Below are 17,136 nucleotides of genomic sequence, written 5' to 3'. Positions count from 1 at the left end.
GCCAAAAATCTTCCTTGGAAATGCTGGTTCTTGTTCTAAGAATTATGATATCTGAAGTCATGTGTGACAGAAACCTTGTTTTACTAAGAGCGAGGGAGCGTTCTAGCTGTAAAACCAACTGTCTTGCCAATGCATCACCAAAATAAAGCCACCAGCCACAGACGGCAGGTCAGCAGTGCATAACATGCAATTGTCAAACTAGGATACTTGTCAATCGCCTATTCCTAATGAAGCCCCCAATGCTAAGAGCAGAACTAGTGAGTTATTTTTCCCTCTTTCGTATATCAGCTCTTATTTCCTTAAACAAGAAAGAGAGGAAAAGAAGGGAAGTAAGCTTTGTTTTGGATCTCTCCTGCAAAGATGGTGAGCACCTTCCTCCAGTAAGACTGTGATAAGCATCTAAGAGTCTATGGCTTACAGACAGTGATAAATAATTGACAGATAATTAAAATTAAGACGAAAAGGACAATGAATCCCTTCTCTGGCCGGCATTTGGCTGATGTAAATGAGATAGGCATTTATTTTTTTTTGCCCTGTAAGTGGTTATTTCTAGCTGGAATCACAGAAAGGCTACTGTACCAAATTGAGCTATTTGCAGACAATCTGTTGACTCTAATTTATCTGTCTGTTTCAAACAATGTAAGCAATGTATCAAGCATATATTTTAAAAGGGGGGAAAGGGGCTTATTATTTGAAGTTGGGGGAAAAAAGGAGAGTTGTACCACCTCCATGGTTGCCATGTTTCTAGTCCTATTCCCAGCATAGAAGATCAGAACCACCCATGGCTACACTGCTCACTGCACACCTCCAAGGAACCCTCCAATGGTCAGCAAAGGGAATGGCCCTTCCTGGAAGCTTGGCACGTGGTAACCCTATAAACCCTCCCTATCAAGCATGAGACCCTCAGGGTAGAAACAGTTTAAAGCAGATACAGTCGTGATGACTCCTTCTGGACTAGAGTTTGGCTGTGCTGTCTGGCTTTTCCTGCCCTGGAGGGAAATGGAGATGTGGTGTTGGGTCTCAAGGGACCATTTGAATGAATGGGATGACAATTGTGGATGTCAGTCCCAAGCCCTGAGAAGGGCTTAGAGTCTCTTAGAGTGTTCAGTGACCACCTTCTTCCCATCTCCTGACTTAGCTTCCCACCTTCTGACCTAGCTCCCCCAAGGCTATTACCTCAAACATGGGTGCTTTCTTTCCCCTTCCTGTTGTCTCCTCTGAAACCCAGGGCAAAAGGTTAGGGTCTTACTACTACTGGCCTAACTGCTCTGTCTTAGCTAGGGAACTATAGTAACTAAAACATTTTTTCTGCCGGGGTCAGGCCGACCAATATGAATAAATCTGTGGGATTATTTTTTGTTCTATCTATTTTAAATCAAGATACATTCACTATCTAAACCCTAAATATAGTCTTTATGACTTCTGTTACTCTTTGTTTCCAAGGGAAGATCATAAGAATACTTTATAAGAAAATTCCCAATATACAGACTGACACCTACATTGCTTTTTGGCATCCACCAAGTTTAAATACTTTCAAACAGAACTTTAAAGATACCTAAGAAAATTTTTAGATAACACTATCCAGGAAATATTTGTTTACTCAAAAATAATGAACACTTTTGTAAGTGCCAGGGAAATAACACTGAACAAGATGGACACAGCCACTGCCCTCAAAGAGCTAATAGTCTATCCCCAGGATCTTGAAAGAACTAAAAGATTTTGCCAACCCGAATTCTTTCTACAAGGAAAACCCATCTCAACCAGCGTTAATCCCATGTAGGAGCTCAGCTGATGACGAAGAATAATCAATGCTTTGTGAAACTGACTCAGTACTCTAAAAATGCTACCATTTGAATGTGGCCCAACATTTTTCCTTCTTACAAAAGTGACACTTTGTCTCAGCACGTTAGCTGCGAGGTGCACACAGGTACCCTCCTGAAAGGGTAGACATGCACCACTCAGCATGCTGAGGAAGCAGGGGATGACCTTTATTTTGCTTGTTCTTTCCGGGTGGCATTAGAACCCCACAGACAAGGAGAAACAAAGAAGTCTGTGTTGCACTGTGGACAGACATAAACCTGAAAGTCATGAGCAGTTGATCATCCATCTCCTACATTAATCCCAGGACTCAAAGTTACTTAAGTAAAAACTTGGGGCCTCAGTTGGTATTTCAGTGCAGGACCTCAATGGTCTTAGGGCCCAGATGTTTAAGACTCAGATGTCTATTATCTTGAAGCTATTGCTCAATAAGTTACAACCTTATGTATTGGAAATTTCTTAGAACTTCCAATAGGGCTCCAGGAGCTGAAATTGGTTGAGGTCCGTCCAGCTGTTCAGTTAAAATTACCTAGGGTGGAACTCTTTCTCTGGCCCAATACTCTAGGCTTCAATAGCACTTATAGTCTCATCTATCATTCCCTCTTGTACTGCAGGAAACAGTTGGGGTTTATCAAACCCCATTCCATTCCCAACCCCAGGAATACACACACACACACACACACACACACACACACACACACTCTTTTCTTCATATGGAAAAATTTTAATTATCCTCAAATGCTCAGACTAAATATCAATTTTTCTGTGTCAATGCCCTAGGTAGGGCTCCCATAGCACACTGTTCATAATCCAATTTTGAAATTTAATACACTACATTGTAAGATATATATTTATATCTTACATTATATTATATATTCTATATCTTACATTATAAAATATATATAGTTATGTTCCCCAACTACTCAATGGATTCCTCAAGGATGGGGATTGAAACCTCTTTATATTTTATCCACAAAACCTCACAGGGTGCTTAGAACACAGTAAGTGCTTAATAAATACTGAATGAATAAAAACTTTGTTGAATGGAACAAACTTACCCCGTTCTAGATTATTCCATAACCCCACCACCACCAGGGTTATCTGTAAGGACAAATATTCTCACGTAAAGCACTTTGGATCTAAAGTGAATCCTTGGAAGCTCAGAATTTCTGGCCCTCTGTGAGGTATACGAATGTTAGCAGAAGCCATTTGTTTTTTAAATTACAGCTGAAATATATACAAATATTAATAGATATTCCAAGAAGCTCTGGAGCTTTGGGGAAAAATATGTGGATTTCAAGGAAAAGAAATATTCCATCTCTGGCACAACCTCAAGTACCAAGAGCTGACTCTTCTTAATGAAGTATTAACGAAATGTCAGTACAGACCAGAACACTGTTGATTTGCATACTTCTTGGTTAATAGTGTGAAAAGAGGATTGCATGGATTTTAAATCCTGTTTATGTTATAGAGCTAAAGTTCCTGTTAAGATTGCTGATTCTTGGGCTTCCCCGGTGGCACAGTGGTTGAGAGTCCGCCTGCTGATGCAGGGGACAGGAGTTCGTGCTCCGGTCCGGGAGGATCCCACATGCCGCGGAGCGGCTGGGCCCGTGAGCCATGGCCGCTGAGCCTGCGCGTCCGGCGCCTGTGCTCCGCAACAGGAGAGGCCACAACAGTGAGAAGCCCGCGTACCGCAAAAAAAAAAAAAAAAAGAAGTGACCCTGCTTACCTTTCAATCTCTTCCAATAACTCCATGTCTTGCTTCTTACATTCCAAAACACCTAAGTCTTTCTACTCCTTTACATAGAGCATGATGATTTTTATCTGTATGCTTTGTTTGGGGATTGTTTTCAAATATCCGGGGCCTTTATCTGTATTCCTCACCTTAGTCTTCAAGAGTTCATGACTAAGCTCAGACATCACCTTCTCTACTCTCTCATCTCTCAAGATACAGTAAGTTTCCCTTCCATGTACACTTTCATACTTAAAGTAAAAAGTGATATTATTCTTGCTGCTTTATTCTTGCTTTATTATTTGCTTTCTTATTTTATTCTGGTGTTGTCTGTTCCTTACTAGATAATGCACTCCATGAAGGCCTGAACTAATTTTTTTATTTTATTTTATATTGGAGTATAGTTGATTAACAATGTTGTGTTAGTTTCAGGTGTACAGCAAAGTGATTCAGTTATTCATACACATGTATCTGTTCTTTTTCAAATTCTTTTCCCATTTAGGTTATTACAGAGTAGTAAGCAGAGTTCCCTGTGCTATACAGTAGGTCTTTGTTGGTTATCTATCTTAAATATAGCAGTGTGTACATGTCAATCCCAAACTCCCAATTTATCTCTCCTCCACCACCTTTCCCCTCTGGTAACCATAAATTCATTCTCTAAGTCTGTGAGTCTGTTTCTGTTTTGTAAATAATTTCATTTGTATCATTTTTAAAGATTGCACATATAAGTGATACTATATGATATTTGTCTTTCTCTGTCTGACTTACTTAGTATGAAAATCTCCAGGTCCATCCATGTTGTTGCAGATGGTATTGTTTCATTCTTTTTAACGGCTGAGTAATCTTCCATTGCATATATATGAACCACTATTTTTTTAAATCCTCCAAGCCTAACATTTTGCCTAGAAAATAGTTGTTGAATGAATGAATGAAGACATTATTGTTCACTTTAATTTCTCTCGAGAAACAAATGTGTTCAATTCTCAGGAACAAGTTTATGAGCTAAAGTTCTCTGACCTGCTCTTGCTTCATTCTTTTCTGCACTGTTCACTTATTTGTACCAATTCCCATAATGAAAACTTTTCCCTCTCTTTTCTTTATGTTTTTTAAAACTAACTCCAGAAGTTAACAATTTCAGGAGGGTCTCTGTTATCTCTATTTCTATAGCTCTATACATGGTTGTTTTTAACTATCTGCTGGATATGTCTGTTCAGTGTAAGAACCTAAGGCCCAGTTCTCCAACACATACAGAGCGAAACTGCCTGCTTTAATTTTCTGACTCTGCTTTAGTTACGGAAGGAACAGGACCAAAAACACATTCTTGGTCCTTCCTGATATAAATTCCAAATTTAATACTACTTGAGAAATCTTCCCCACTGAGCAGAAATAATTACCTATACATTACTTCTTGTATTACTTTAATGTATGAGAAGCTAAGTCACAGCAATGAACAGGATATAATCGTGGTTCAATGAATTTGTATATTTGTGAAGAAATAAGACAAGAAACTGGACAATTATAATTGTTACAAAAAAATGTTATAACTCTCACCAGAAAGTTAGTTTTTGAGTGGAGATCCCAAGGACAGGCAGCTGAAGTACTGGAGACTTGCCTATCTCCCCACCCTGGAAGCAGCATCCCTACCACTCAAATACTGTGTTCTATTTTGTCCAATACAGGGAATGCCCACAGGTACCCTGGCAGTGATCTACAGGTATGTTTTAGCTCTTCAACCACAAAGGAAAATAAGCTAGGTGCTGGCACTTCCTTAACAGGATTGCCTGTTAAGAGTGTATTTAGTTCTTGAGATAGAATTTTAGGTGATGTAAATGGGAGGCACCCTCTCAAATTCTCCTACATGTGCCTGTTTAGAAGGGTGTCAACTCAGTACGTAGCTCAGAATAATACCTCTCCTATCTAAGAATCATGAAAGTGGTGACAACTGAGCCATGTCTCAGAAAAGATCAAGCTAGCCTTCTTAAGCATGTTTAGTGACTAGTGTTGACAGTTAACAAAACCCTGAAACCCTGAAGCTGGAGCTTGGAAGCCACTGATGGGGTTGGAAAACTTAATAAACATTTATTCATGTGTTTATGTATTTATTTGATAGACACTTATGGAGAGACCACTGTGTGTCAAGAAATGTGCTAGGAGATGCGGAGACAATCATTAATAAGACATAATTCTTACCCTCAAAAGGCTTACCATTTAGAAATTCAAGTAAACTGTGCTGACAATAGAATGTTCTATGTGCACAGAATACCATGGAAACTCGGAGATGCAGTTAACCCAGGCCTAAGGGATCATGGAAAACTTCTCAGTCAAGGCAATCTAATTCTACACTGAATCCTGAAGGAATTAGAAAAGGATTTAGAGACCCTACCTTGCATTTGCCTTGAATAATTCAGACCTTCATTGCACATCTCTGTGCATTCATTCTGTGCTGCAGGGGTCCTGCCTATCCTCTCCTGAGATAACCGGAGATGTGTTGCAAAAGCACAGTGCAGAGCTAGATGTGGTTAGCTCATGTGTGTGACTCAATCTTGCTAAAAGAACACCAGTCCCGGTTGAAGTGTTTACAGAGTAGATAAAAATAGGCAAATGATTCATTTACTTAGGCTTATTAATGAAGATATTCTTCACAAACAGCATAAACCTATCCTCTAAACCTCTGAGGCACAAGAGGTTTTGTTTCAGCCCTGGAAATCTGCCTCTACTCGTGCCTGATTGAGTGAACCCGGAACAACGAAGAATAAAATTCCTTCTCAATAACTTTACTGATTGGCTCTGGAATGGAGAGTTGTTGGAATGGCGATAATTTATGTTTTACTATAGGAAGGTTTTCACGTATTTTTATTCGATTTATTGGTTTTTAATCACAGCTTAAAAATCAGACATGCACATTTAAAAATACCTCACCAAGCAGCTATCATTGTTCCCAGCACAAAATCTTATGTAATCTTATATTGAGACAATATATTTATGAACATTTTTTTTTGCGATCAACCCTTGAATTAGGACTAAACATTAATCAAAATTTTTCAAAAATGATTCATATCAAAGTATTTTCTTGGATTACCCCCAAAGGGATGGAATGGGGGTAAGAACTAGCTCCATGTTTCACTTTGAACATTTCAGAACTTGGACTTTCTTTTTTGTAATTAAAAAAACAATAAAGATGGAGGCAAAACTGCCAAATTTTAATTCTGTGATGAGACTCAAGAGGATATGATATATTTCCCATGCCTGGAAAATTTCCTCTTACAAAAGACAGATAACAATAAAGAAATACGTCATTAACTAGGAATCCAGGTGCAACATTGGATAGAATTAAGCTCATGTATTAGTGCCATAATCCCCCTTTGCTGTGGATGTCAGAGGTATAGGATCTGGAAATTGCAGCATCATCAGTAAAAGAATCTTACAAATAAGTGAGCAGGTACTGTACAAACAACAGTTTAATCTCTCAAACAAATGCTACCTGCATTGACATAATTCCACTTGTGTGTCAAATATGTGAATGAGAAGGCTGCCTTTAAACTTCCAGAGCACATTCTGTCCTCCAAATCTTGGAATTACTATCTCTTGAAAGAGGAATCATAAAAATACATGGAACTATTTATAAGAGCCACAGAAATGGTCTTTCTGAAAAATTAGGTCCACTCTACATGACTGGGCCAAAGTCCTTGAAAACATATATTGACACCAGGGCAACCAGCTAAGTACGAAAAAATCTCATCTGTGGAAACACACATCCCAAGCAGAATTTTAGGACATGAAACAAGATTATTGAGAATTTGACCTAAAATGGATTGAACCAGAAGGAATGGCAGAAGCAATAAGCTAAAGTAGAATCGTGATCGGATTGTTTCCGTAGCTTTAGGCAGTGCCTATGACTGTAAACCACTCTGGTCCAGGGAATCAGAGAAGGAAAGTTCTAGTGACACCTATGCTGCTGACTGCAGCCTTCAGAAAGACACTTCTCTTTTGGAATATGAAGATGACACTTACTTGTCCTTTGTGCATTGTAAGGCACAGAACTTGAGGAATGCAAGCCCTTGGGAAAAGTCAGAACTCTTCTGTAAGGGAAAGAGCAAATTTAACCTACATGTACTCCCGCTTCCCAAACCTCCACTCAAATGGGTTGGTCCTCTGACTTGGCAAAAATATAAGTAAAGCTCTTAATGTTCATAACATAATGTTAACACTGCCTTCCTCACGTCTGGTGTCTAAAGCACGCAACTTTCACATTAGCCAAGAGTGTAGAGTAGCCATGTCATCAGTTGTTGCTCAATCAGGAATTGTCTGTGAGCCAGCACCCACCAGGGGCTGGCTTAAGGCATCTGATATTTGAAAAAGACAGTGTAATGGGTATGCTACATACCCTTTCTCCTAGACTCTCCAAGCCTACTGCATTTTAAGTTAGATCATCAAGAAGCAATGTACTTGGACCAAATTATCTCAGTTCTCCATAGAACTACGTTCACTGATTGATGATACAAGGTTTTGCCCTGAGCCGTTATAGAGGGTCCATAGGGAAGCTGTCTCATCAGTATTTCTGTTGTTTTTGTAAAGCTGGAGCCAAGCTGTGTCCACTATGTTTGCAAATACCAGTTTTTAAAAGGCCCACAGAAATTCACCTCATTTAACATAATTCCAAGGAAAGTTTTGTTTCTTGTCTGTAAAAGTATGCTTTCTTTTGTCTGGAGAGAACTTTAGGTAACTAATGAGGTTTCCTTTTAGATGTCAGGAAATTCAGAGCTAAATTCACACATACTTTAGAAATTAACTCACTTTCGGTTTATAGCACTATCTATTTTTGGTTGTGTTTTTTTAGATAGTGTTTCTTCTGTTTCAGTCATGAACTATCCATTTTACATGATATTTATCTTAGAAGCTGCTTTTTATCTTTTTAAATATGGGAGGCATACAGCTGAAGGTAAGTATAAAAGTAACCAGAATTCTCTAAACATTTACTGTGTGTCGGGTAGTTCACATTTACAACCTTGGGTGTTATTCAATGATACCATATTCTGTTTTAAAGTCGAGGTTCAGGTATGTCAAATAACATCATCAATGTTACAAAACTAGTAAGAATCAGGGTCAGTGTTGGAACCCAGATTTTTTTTCTAGTTTTGTCTAAAGCACATTCTCGTATTTGTGACTCTACTATATATCTATTTAATAACAATAATTATATATATATATAATACATATATATTTATTTGTATAACAAGCTTATTTTGAGCTTGATTATTAAGTTCATTAATGAATTAAATACCTATTCCCCTTTGCAGTATTGTTGTGAAGATAAAATAAAATTAAAAACATGAAAGTACTTTGAATTTTAAAGTGATGTACAAATGTAAAATGTTTTATTATCTGCTATCCCTTCATGTTGATCATTGTCAGGTTTGAATTACTATATTAAAACCTAATGGCTCCTGTCCTGTCCCTAGGTTCTTCAGAAACTTTTTTTTTTTTTAGATTCCAGCTGCAAAGCACAGGGAGATTAGCTCGGTGCTTTGTGACCACCTAGAGGGGTGGGATAGGGAGGGTGGGAGGGAGACGCAAGAGGGAGGAGATATGGGGATATATGTATATGTATAACTAATTCACTTTGTTATAAAGCAGAAACTTACCCACCATTGTAAAGCAATTATACTCCAATAAAGATGTTTTTAAAAAAAAAGTTCCAGGGCTTCCCTGGTGGCGCAGTGGTTGAGAGTCCACCTGCCGATGCAGGCGACACGGGTTCATGCCCCGGTCTGGGAAGATCCCACATGCCGCGGAGCGGCTGGGCCTGTGAGCCATGGCCGCTGAGCCTGCGTGTCCGGAGCCTGTGCTCCGCAACAGGAGAGGCCACAACAGTGAGAGGCCCGGGTACCGCAAAAAAAAAAAAAAAAAAAAAAAAAAGTTCCATAAGGATAAAAAATAATATATTACTCAACTTGCACCAGAGGTAAGAAGAATACTGTGTATTTAACTATATATATATATATATATATATATAAAATCAATCTAAAGGTTCTATGTGAGTATGTAATTCTGAATCTTGAGTGCCCCACGCTTCACTTATTAGTACTCAGCAATGATTTTTAATCAGCTGGAAAGCTGAAAAGGGTTTTGGTAAACGTCCCTCAGATGTAAAATATTCTACTGAAATTCATCAACAAATGACATTCTAAATTAAACTCCAGCTCATAAAATTCCTGTTCTGGTAAAGAAATTCTTCTTACGCCATACATATATAGCACCTTCCTGCAAGCTGTGTGAAACCATCCATTTGAAAATCCTACAGTGGGCCGCCGACCTGCAAACAGCTATTTCAGAGAAGAGAGAGAGAAACTATACCACTCCTATGTCCTGAGAAACCTCCTCAGACTTTATGAAATGATCCATTGTCTCTACTCACAGACAAGAATAGTCCCTTCACTGCTCATCCCAGTCCAAGTTCTCAGCCAATATTAAAGTGCAACCTCAGCACGCTTGATCCTATTTCATTAATAAGTTTCTCACTTTCTTCTCAGTCCCCTCTTTATCCTTCCAGAAAATGACTTTGGCTATTTCAACTATTGATACTAATTATATTTTTCATTTTGTGTGTTAGCCCTACTACTTCTTTTATTTTCTCAGTAAGAAAAAAAATTTAGCCTACTGCATTAGAAACCATGAATATTTTTCTAAGCATCAACTGCAAGTAATTGCACAAGGAAGATTACGATCATGGAAAGGTTTCAGTGCAGCTTCATTATTATAAAGGTAGAAAACTCAAGAGATTGCAGGACTGGGTGCTATTTAAACACAGCTTCATTCTTTCTGTAGGACGTTTAGCAAACTGTAGACAAAATATTTTCTTTCTTATTTTTAATATAATGAATTGAAGCAATATCCTCACCTCATTCTTACCCAATACTTTATCACTGCTGGTGGATGGGGTGAGCATTTTTATATTCCCAGAGGTCTTCGGACATTGGCTACATCATGCATCATATGGTGATAAATGCCTTGGAAGCCTCTGATGCTCTAAAAAAATATTATAGATGCAGATGAAATAATAATAACCTGTGACGCTTGGAACTAGGGTGACAAAGACCGTTCTGGGCAATCACTGTCACTCCATTAGAGAAGCAGTAGAAAGAAAAGTTGCAGAGATGATGAGCACCTTCCCTTTCTGAGAGGAGCATCACAGATCCAAAAGACCAACTGGGAGGGAACTGATTATTGAGCACTGCTGGCACATCAGTCTGGGACACTTCACAGCTCCTTTAGAGCCAATGGAAACACAGAAAAAAAAGCAGGAAAATTAAGAAACATGTGAGTATACTGTCAGTTTCCCTTGTTAAGAAGCAGAGCCTGAGGAAGAGATTTGGATGCAATCTGTAAGGGAGAGAAGGAAGCAGAATAGAAAAGGAGAGAGAACCAAGCAAGGACATGGGTGTCAGGTGTAGTCTGGGGTTGGCCTCATATGCTGGGAATAAGTGAAACTCTAGAACGGAGTCAGCAGCTTCATCAGCTCTCTCGCAATTTCTCAGCTCTGCCATTGTAGCATATAAGCAGCCATAGGCAATAAAATAAATGCACCTGGCTTTGTTCCAATTAAACTTTATTTACAAAAACAGCCCGTGGGCCAGTTTCGGCCCCGGGGTCATGGTTTGCTGACTCCTTCTCTAGAGTATAAATCACATCACAGAGTTGCTGTCTTCTCCCCACTTCAGAGGCAAGGAGTTTGGCCTTTTGTCCCCTGTATTAGTCAGTCAGCCACTGTGGAGCTGGGTGGCGGTGATGCCTTACCTCCAAGACCAAGCGGCTTCCATCAGCTAGTACAGTAGTTCCTAAACTTTGCTGTGAATCAGAGTCATGTGGAATCCCATGAAACACAGATTATTGGGTACCACCCCTGGAAAGTCTGATTCCGTAGATCTGGGGTGGGGTCTGAGAATTTGCATTTTTAGTACGTTTCCGGGTGAAGTTAACGCTGCCTTTTGGAAACCACTCTGAGATCACTGAGTTCAGACAGCTCTCTGGAAGTGGGGCAGCAGTGAGCTCTTTACAGCCAACACTCAAGGCAGCTAGATGTTCTGGCCTTTTAAGGGGTATCTCAGCAGGTCATCAACAACACCCAGTACAATACTTCAATGTTTGCAGCATGGAAAGATACAGATATTTTAAAATATACCTTTGGATGAGGAAATGTTTACTCATGCCATCTTTTCAATGAGGCTACTCATTCTTTTTTTTTTTTGCGGTACGCGGGCCTCTCACTGCTGTGGCCCCTCCCATCGTGGAGCACAGGCTCCAGACGCGCAGGCCCAGCGGCCATGGCTCACGGGCCCAGCCGTTCCGCGGCATGTGGGATCCTCCCGGACCGGGGCACGAACCCGCGCCCCCTGCATTGGCAGGCGGACTCTCAACCACTGCGCCACCAGGGAAGCCCCGAGGCTACTCATTCTTGAACTGTCTTTTCCTGTCTTTTTCTGATTCAGCTATTGCATAACACTGAATTATATCCTTCTGAGTATCTATATTTATTTATATGTGTTATCTGCCACGTGTTTATTGATGCACTCATTGGTATTGGTTGGATACTAATTTTTGTTAAATTCTAGAATCCTTGGGAGCACAAACCATGTTTTCTCCTAACTTTACAACTATAAATCTCAGAGTATTCTATGCACTTCATAGCTGCTTTGAATCAATATTTCCCTGTAGAAAATAAAAACTCATAGCATATAGAAAATTTGGGTTTCTTTATTTAGTTCCTCCCATAACTTCTCTCTTGTTCTTTATGTATATTTCTGTTAGCATAAAGTATATTCCCAGACAACTGACATCACCAGCATAACAATGAATCTCTCACTAAATTTGTCCTCATACATATTATGGCCCAAGTATTAATGCCTTCCCATGAGCACTCTAATTCTGGCCGAAGAGTCATTACAAGGAACCCAAAGCAGAAAGAATAATCTTAATTTGTGCCTTATGAAGCAAGTTCTCTGAGCCACCTACAGTTTGAGGGCAAAAAAAGGAAAATCACTGTTTATCTAAATCTCGACTTTATCTTTCTTAATATCCTTAAAGACTAAGCAGAGAAATGTGGCTTGGAGTTGTGACTAGTTAACTACTTAAACCAGTTTCTAGGATGAAATTAAGTCTACCTAAAGGATAATGATTGGTAGAGTTATTTCAACCTCAAGTGTTTGTAATACTTCAAGCTGTAATAACCTCAAGTTAGTAATACACACACATGCACATGTTCTCACACATGCCCCCTGCTCCCAACACACACACACACACACACAGTAGGCCAAGGAGTAAATACTTAGCATGCTGGCTCAGTTAGCCAGAGTTGGAGATGGGGGATTAAGTGGCTGAATAAGATGAGGACTATTATAGTCTATAGATCAAAACAATGCAAGCTACAGTAGCAAATCCAAGTCAAAATATTTTGGGAAACACTGAGTCAAAAATCAAGAAAATGAAGTAATAAGGTTAAGATGAAAGCAAGAGCTGGATCGTAAACCACATGATCCAAATAGAAAAACAGAAGGAATTAGAACTCAAAAGATCATAAGGAAAGGAAGGGTAGACATAGGTGATGACCAAAAAAAACAACAAAAAAGGACAAATATAAGTGATGCGTGCAGTTTTCTTTATTGTTCGGAAGGTGTGGTCGCATAAATTAAAAATCAAAAGCATTATTTTGTAAGGTTGAACATTAGCATACATACCTTATAATCCAGCAGCGCCCCTTATAGATATACAAGCTAGAGAAACGTACAAAAGTGGACCAACAGATATGACTAAGAGTGTTCGAAGTGATGTTGTTTATAAAAATAAATTACACGAAACAACCCAAATGCCTATTTACAGAAGAATGGATAAATTTTAATATATACACATACTAGAATATTACACATCAGGGGGAATAAATGAACTAGAGCTATAAGCAATAACATAAATCTTGAAAATTTAATGCTGAGTAAAGAAAATAATCCTTATAAACCCCACTTCCACTTAAGCTATAGAAAGCTGAGAGAGAATGTTGCTCCCAGCCTATACAAAATAATATATAAAATATAGTATACCAAATTATAACTTATCTTGAGCCCATCAGAGAGCTGAGGTCATAAGGCAGTCATAAGAACTGAATTTGAAAACCAGACAAGCCAGCAATTATACTCCAATAAAGATGTAAAAAAAAAAAAAAAAAAGACAAGCCCCTCTAAAGAGAGACATGAACATTATTTTACCTTTACCAGAGATCAAGAGAAATAGGAGGCCACTCGAGAAGAAGGTGAGACATCAGCTAAACTTGTAACAAATTCCTAAAGGCCAAATGTGGGCTAGCATGTAAGTTTAGAAAAACTAGGAGCCCCAGACCCAGGATAGCTCTTATTCACACACCAGCTCTTCTCCACGGGGCTCCAATACGCTCTCAAGAAAGATTAGGGGCAGGACAGAAGACCAGCTAGATGTCCCTTCAGTGGTGTATGCAGATGGAGAATACCTTCTGCTTAGATTCAGACACAAAAACATCATCCACTTCCCTGGACCCATCTCTCATCAAAAACAAAAGCCACTTTGGGAAGAAGAGAAAATCCTCTATGCGTCCAGGGTCACTGAGGAAGAGATAATAGCAAAACCCATCAGCCTCTGGAGGAAGAGTATGACACTCTCCTTCCTGCCACCAGAAATCTTCTTAGGGAATAATAGGAACAAAGATGTCTTCCCCAGGAGAGACAAAGGAAAATCTTTATGTCCCAGTGTTCTGAACCAACACAAAGCAGAAATCTGCTACCCTAGGGGAGGGTCAGGAAACTCTTCTTCCCAATACCTGCCACAGATACAAGGCAGAGTTTGGTTGACACAGGTGGAACTGACAGAAACACTGAGAATGCCCTATCCCCAAGGCCCAGGTGCATAGGGGTTGCCTAAAATTGAGATGATTTTCTTCTTATTTTTTTCTTGGTTATTTTGTTCCATTTATTTTATTTTATTTTTTAAATCTTTATTGAAGTATTGTTGATTTACAATAGCTTGTAAGGTGTATGGCAGTGACTCAGCTATATCTATATCTACATCTATATATATATAAAGATTTTTCAGAATCTTTTCCCTTATAGGTTATTACATAATATTGAGTTTAGTTCCTGTGCTATACAGTAGGTCCTTGTTGGTTATCTATTTTATACAAAATAGTGTGTATATGTGGTATATATATATACCACACATGTATATATGTGGTATATATATATATATACACACACACACACACACACACACACACTCAATGGAATATTACCCAGCCATAAAAAAGAATGGAACATGGATTTTGCAGCAACATGGATGGACCTAGAGATTTTCATACTAAGTTAAGTAAGCCAGACAGAGAAAGACAAATATCATATGATATCGCTTATATGTGGAATCCAAAAGAAAAAGAAAAAAAGACACAAATGAACTTACTTCCAAAACAGAAAGAGACTCACAGACAAAGAAAACAAACATGGTTACTGAAGGGGAAAGGGGGGTGGGTAGAGGATTTTTTTCTTATTTTTAATAATATTAAAAGAAAATATGTTGTCTAAAGCATAAGTAGTAACAATGTATTACAAGGTTTATAATATATGAGAAGTAAAATGACAACAATAGTACAAAGGATGGGAGGGAAGAAATGGAAGAATTCTGTTGCAAGGTTCACACAACCTGTATGAAGTAATGTAATATAATGTGAAGATAGACTATAATAAGTTAAAGACATATATTGTAAACCTTAGAGCAATCACCTAAAAATTGGAAAGGAAATTTAACTAGAAAAAAACAAATGGAGATGAAAGAGAATCTTAAATATATTCTATTAATCCAAAGGAAGTCAAGAAAAGCCAAAAAAGGAACAAAAACAGATCAAATAGAGAGCAAGATGGTATATTTAAATCAAACCATACCAATAATTATATAAAATGTAAATTGTCTGAATGCTGTTATTTTAAAAATTATAATTTGCAGACACTTAACTACATGATAACATTTTTACAAGCCTCAAAAATGAGCAAAACTAAAAAATATGCTTGTTAAAGGTGTACATCTACATATGTATGTAACTATTTAAAATATGAATGATAAAATTCACAATAGAGATTATCTCTAGAAAAGATGGGGAGCATAGCGGTCCAGTGACTTTGTGAAATTCTGGTTCTTGAGTTGGGTGTTAAGTACACATGCATTACTATGCTTTGATACATATGCATTACTTATATTTTGTCAAATTTTTGAAGTTTTGTGATGGGAGTGAGGTGTTCGTTATACTATTTTTCCACATCTATAGATGCTTTAAATTTCTCCTAACATAAAGTGGGTTTGTTTTGTTTTGTTTACAAAATTATCCGGTTCAGTACTTTTAAATAAAAACAAGGATGAGGAATTGGTGAACTTTCTGATCAACGGTGAAAAAAACAGATGACATTTTCATGATTCCAAAGTTCTTCACAGGCTAGAACAATGGGCTAAATAAAAATATATGTAGTAGAGATGCAAGAAAAAATAAGGTATACACATTGGAAAGACATACAACCGTCTCTACTTGCAAATGACATGATTGTATAGGCATGATATAGAAAATTTCAGACCTTTTAAAAAGCTATTAAAACTAATTAGTGAGTATCAAAGTTGAAGAATACAATGTCAATATAAAAATTTAATAATATTTCTATATACTGTAGTGAATAATCAGAAGTTTAAATTTGAGGTACCATTTTCAATAGGACCAGAAAATGAAATATATGTGTACAAATATTACAAAGTAAGTGTAAGATCTGTATGCTAAAAACTATAAAATATTGATGAATGAAATCAAAGAGGATCTAAATAAATGGAGTGATGTACCAGTTCAAAGAATGGAATATTCAAAATTGTTATATTAGTTCTCTCCAAACTGGTCTACAGAATTAATGGAATCCTAATCAGAATCCCAAGAAGATTTTTTTAAAGAAATCAATAAACATTCTAAAATTTATGTAGACAGGCAAAGAAACTAGAGTAGTCTAAAACTTTTTGGAAAAAAAGTGTAAAGTTGGAAGTTTCACATTACCCAATATCCAAACCTACTATAAAACTAGAGAAATCAAGACAGTCCGATGTTGGTGAGAAGAAATACATATAAATAAATGGAACAGAATGGAGAGTCCAGAAATAGATGCACACATATAGTATCAATTAGTTTTTTATGAAGGTGCAAAGACAATTCAATAGAGAAAGGAAAGTCAGTTCAACAAATGGTGCAGAGACAATCAGATAACAATGGGGAAATTTTGTTTTTTTAATGAAACTCAATCCATACCTCTCAGTCTATACAAAAATTAACTCAAAATGGATCAGAGACCTAAATGTAAAACCTAAAACTGTAAAACTTCTAAAAGAAAATGTAAAAAAAAATTGTTGTGTTCTTGAGGTAAACAATGATTTTTTAGATAAAACACCCAAAGCAAAATCCATAAAGAAAATATTTGATATATTGGACTTCATCAAAATTAATAACATCTACTCATTGAAATACAACGTCAGAATGAAAAGAGACAAGCCATAGA

The sequence above is a fragment of the Phocoena phocoena genome, chromosome 8 (genome assembly GCF_963924675.1).
Source record: "Phocoena phocoena chromosome 8, mPhoPho1.1, whole genome shotgun sequence".
Taxonomy (NCBI): Eukaryota; Metazoa; Chordata; class Mammalia; order Artiodactyla; family Phocoenidae; genus Phocoena; species Phocoena phocoena.
This window is presented reverse-complemented; position numbering follows the sequence as displayed.